The 5,000-nt window shown below is 62.9% G+C and overlaps 1 pseudogene; it reads right to left on the bottom strand.

Annotated features, from left to right (window-relative positions):
• Positions 1 to 5,000, bottom strand: part of LOC126433698 (large subunit ribosomal RNA) — a 7,946-nt pseudogene that overhangs the window by 2,410 nt on the left and 536 nt on the right.

Below are 5,000 nucleotides of genomic sequence, written 5' to 3'. Positions count from 1 at the left end.
TGCCGCTCCAGCGCCTCAATCTCACGCTGCACCTCGTCCCGGCCTGCACCGTCGGCGGCTGGCCCAATCCTCTTCAGCGCCAGGAGACGGGACCGGCGAAGTGTTGGCCCCATCCATCGGCATGATGGGATGCCGAGGCCTCCCTGGGCTACAGGAGCGTGGAAGTAGCCCAGGGGAGTGTCCGCCGGAAGGCGGAACCATCTCCTGACGGCGGCACGGATGGTCACATCTGCCGCTTTCAACGCACCCACTCGGGTGCGGCTGAGGGCCAGCCCATGGTACAGGCCAGGCAGAAGTACGGTGGTGAGGGCGTGGAGGCGCTGTTGCGGCTTGAGCGGAGCTCGGGAGATGACGTCCAGCTGCTCCACCAGGTGGCGTCGTGGGTTGAAAACGCAGCGACCAGCGGTGGAGAATTGCAGTCCCAGGTACCGGAAGGTTTCACCCACACGTAGGGCGGGCACGGTGGCGTTGCCCGCTTTGAAGGTAACGTCGGCGTCGACCTTCACCTTCTTGTCGCGCCCAGACGCGACTAAGGCGAGGGTGAAACACTTCCGGGCGTTGATCTGCAGCCCCAGATGGGCGAGGGCTGCGACGGCTGCGTCAATGAGGGACTGCAATCCCCTCGCGGTCGATGCAAAAAGCAGGACGTCATCTGCGAAGGCCGCAGCGTTAACTCTGCGACCAAGGATCCGAGCTCCGATGTGGGAGGGAAGTTGACTCAAAACATAGTCCACCGCAAAATTGAAAAGGAGGGGGGAGAGGGGGTCACCCTGACGCACACCCCTAGCCGGCTGCAGGGGCACGCCCACGTCGGCGCCGCCCGCTATCACCGTCGTGCTACCCTCGTAACACCTTTCGACGTACTCAATAAAGCAATCCGGCAGGCCATGAGCCCTCAGCACGGGGCGGAGGGCGGCATGGTCCACCGAATCGAACGCTTTAGAGACGTCGATCGATGCCACAAAAACAGAGCGACAGGAGCGGACTGCGTCGGTGAGAGCAGTGTCCAAGATGAAGGTGTTTTCCAACATCCCATCCCGGGGGATGAATGCCCGCTGACGTTCGTCCACAGCACATGCACGCATCAGGCGTGACGCGAGAACCTTGTGAAAGGTCCGCGCCAACACCGAGCAGACCGTAATGGGGCGAAAGTCAGCGGGGGATGTTGGTGCAGCCGTTTTGGGGAGAAGTGACGTCCGGGCGCGAAGCAGACGCTCGGGGAGGGCGCGGGCCAGGAGGAAGAGGTTCAAGAGTTTCACCAGGACTTCATGCGGCAGGCGCCGCAGCTCCGCTGGAGTCAGGCCGTCCGGCCCGGCTGCCGATCCCCTGGGCGGCAAGGCAGCAGCGACCTCCTCACGTGTGACCGGCCCCCATAGGCACTCAGGAGCGACAGGCTCCGAGTGCGGGAGAAGGCGGTCACGGATGAAGCCGGCGGTGGAGATCGGCTTCTTCGTGAAGAGGTCCGCCCAGAAGTCCAGCAGACCGGGGATGTCGGGTGGCGGCTGCAGCAGGGTGCCGTCCAGCAAGCCGCGCACGCAACGTGCACGCGACCTACGGAAGGCGTCCTGTGTCCGCGCGTATTCCCAGCGGCGCCGCTTGCGCTTCTGCAGCGGCGGGGCGGCAGGCGGCCGCTTGGATGGTTGGCGCGGCCGCTGGGTCCTGGTGATCGACCTCTCCCCCCTGGACCCGACCGACGCAAGGGCATCCGGGAGCATGCCCAGGATGACATCGGGCGGCGTGCCCCGCCCCAGACCAATGACTCGATCCAGGGCAGAGAAACGCTGGGCGGAAGCAGGTAGCCCCGCCAGATGCTCCCAGATGGCGGCGTCAGTCGGCCCCTCCGGCGGCGGCCCGGTGGTGTCGGCCGCGAAGTCCTCGGCTGCGTCGACGGGCGGCGCAGCGGCCTCGCCCGCGTCAGGCAGCGAGCTCGCTGCTCCACGGCGGGACGCCGGCTCTTCACCCCGACCGATCTCAAGTGCCTCCATGAATTGGCGGACAAGCTGCTTGTGGGCAGCTTGCCGCCGTCGGCACTTGATTGCCTCAAGCGTTCGGTCGGGGAACATCCTGGTAAGTTCTTGATTTACAAAGAAGAACCGGGCGTCCCTCTCCAGGAACAGTTCGGCCTCTGCCTTGGCGAGCGACAGGACTTCTTCCTCCGTCCACCTCGCGCGATGCCTCTCCGTCACGATCTCAGCGTTGGCGGCCGCAGGGTGTTGGCGGCGGCGATGGACCCCGAGACCGTTCTTCGTGGTAAAAGTGCGGTGGCACTCACTGCAAGCCAAGGGAGCTACACAAACTATCGCATTTTCGTTACGGCCGGTTGGCCGGATAGGTGCTGGGGTAGCTGGGGTGGCACCTTCAGCGGAAGGGCCACCATCTCTTGTTTCTTGTCGGCTGCCCCCAACTATAAAGGGATAATGCGAGGGGGGGCTGGTAACCCCCCCAAGCCCCTGGCGCGGTCTTCCACTCTGCAAAAATCAGCGGGCCCACGAGAAGGGGAGAAGACCGCAGGAGAGGAGAGGCTAAGAGGGCTAGGCCCATGTATTGCGCATCACTCTCCCTGTAACTATAACCCAAGGAAGGCACCTCGCAGCAGCAGCACGACTACATCAAGACCGCACTTCGAAAAGCCAAGTCCGGATGCAGCCACACCGCCGCAGAGTCATAGTTACTCCCGCCGTTTACCCGCGCTTGCTTGAATTTCTTCACGTTGACATTCAGAGCACTGGGCAGAAATCACATTGCGTCAACACCCGCTAGGGCCATCGCAATGCTTTGTTTTAATTAGACAGTCGGATTCCCCCAGTCCGTGCCAGTTCTGAGTTGATCGTTGAATGGCGGCCGAAGAGAATCCGCGCACCCGCGCGCCCCCGGAGGAGCACGCTAAGGCGGACGCGGCCTCGCAGCAAGGAAGATCCGTGGGAGGCCAAGGCACGGGACCGAGCTCGGATCCTGCACGCAGGTTGAAGCACCGGGGCGCGAACGCCGCGCAGGCGCGCGCATCCTGCACCGCCGGCCAGCACGAGGCCAACCGACGGCGAGAGCAGACCACGCCCGCGCTAAACGCCCGCACTTACCGGCACCCCTACGGCACTCACCTCGCCCAGGCCCGGCACGTTAGCGCTGACCCACTTCCCGACCAAGCCCGACACGCCCCGATCCTCAGAGCCAATCCTTATCCCGAAGTTACGGATCCAATTTGCCGACTTCCCTTACCTACATTATTCTATCGACTAGAGGCTCTTCACCTTGGAGACCTGCTGCGGATATGGGTACGAACCGGCGCGACACCTCCACGTGGCCCTCTCCCGGATTTTCAAGGTCCGAGGGGAAGATCGGGACACCGCCGCAACTGCGGTGCTCTTCGCGTTCCAAACCCTATCTCCCTGCTAGAGGATTCCAGGGAACTCGAACGCTCATGCAGAAAAGAAAACTCTTCCCCGATCTCCCGACGGCGTCTCCGGGTCCTTTTGGGTTACCCCGACGAGCATCTCTAAAAGAGGGGCCCGACTTGTATCGGTTCCGCTGCCGGGTTCCGGAATAGGAACCGGATTCCCTTTCGCCCAACGGGGGCCAGCACAAAGTGCATCATGCTATGACGGCCCCCATCAACATCGGATTTCTCCTAGGGCTTAGGATCGACTGACTCGTGTGCAACGGCTGTTCACACGAAACCCTTCTCCGCGTCAGCCCTCCAGGGCCTCGCTGGAGTATTTGCTACTACCACCAAGATCTGCACCGACGGCGGCTCCAGGCAGGCTCACGCCCAGACCCTTCTGCGCCCACCGCCGCGACCCTCCTACTCGTCAGGGCTTCGCGGCCGGCCGCAAGGACCGGCCATGACTGCCAGACTGACGGCCGAGTATAGGCACGACGCTTCAGCGCCATCCATTTTCAGGGCTAGTTGCTTCGGCAGGTGAGTTGTTACACACTCCTTAGCGGATTCCGACTTCCATGGCCACCGTCCTGCTGTCTTAAGCAACCAACGCCTTTCATGGTTTCCCATGAGCGTCGATTCGGGCGCCTTAACTCGGCGTTTGGTTCATCCCACAGCGCCAGTTCTGCTTACCAAAAGTGGCCCACTTGGCACTCCGATCCGAGTCGTTTGCTCGCGGCTTCAGCATATCAAGCAAGCCGGAGATCTCACCCATTTAAAGTTTGAGAATAGGTTGAGGTCGTTTCGGCCCCAAGGCCTCTAATCATTCGCTTTACCGGATGAGACTCGTACGAGCACCAGCTATCCTGAGGGAAACTTCGGAGGGAACCAGCTACTAGATGGTTCGATTAGTCTTTCGCCCCTATACCCAGCTCCGACGATCGATTTGCACGTCAGAATCGCTACGGACCTCCATCAGGGTTTCCCCTGACTTCGTCCTGGCCAGGCATAGTTCACCATCTTTCGGGTCCCAACGTGTACGCTCTAGGTGCGCCTCACCTCGCAATGAGGACGAGACGCCCCGGGAGTGCGGAGGCCGCCGCCCCGTGAAGGGCGGGGAAGCCCCATCCTCCCTCGGCCCGCGCAAGGCGAGACCTTCACTTTCATTACGCCTTTAGGTTTCGTACAGCCCAATGACTCGCGCACATGTTAGACTCCTTGGTCCGTGTTTCAAGACGGGTCGTGAAATTGTCCAAAGCTGAAGCGCCGCTGACGGGAGCGATTATTCCGCCCGAGAGCATCCCGAGCCAACAGCGGCGCGGGTCCGGGGCCGGGCCAGGTAGGTCCGTCATCCGGGAAGAACCGCGCGCGCTTGCCGGGAGCCCGAGCGCCCAAAGGGGCGAATCGACTCCTCCAGATATACCGCCGGGCAGCCAGCCAGGACACCGGGGCTCTGCCCAACAGACGCGAACCGAGGCCCGCGGAAGGACAGGCTGCGCACCCGGGCCGTAGGCCGGCACCCAGCGGGTCGCGACGTCCTACTAGGGGAGAAGTGCGGCCCACCGCACACCGGAACGGCCCCACCCCGCGGCGAGTGGAAAGGCAACCGGACACGACCCCGCCG

This window comes from Schistocerca serialis, unplaced genomic scaffold, assembly GCF_023864345.2.
Source record: "Schistocerca serialis cubense isolate TAMUIC-IGC-003099 unplaced genomic scaffold, iqSchSeri2.2 HiC_scaffold_1172, whole genome shotgun sequence".
NCBI lineage: Eukaryota > Metazoa > Arthropoda > Insecta > Orthoptera > Acrididae > Schistocerca > Schistocerca serialis.
This window is presented reverse-complemented; position numbering and strand designations above follow the sequence as displayed.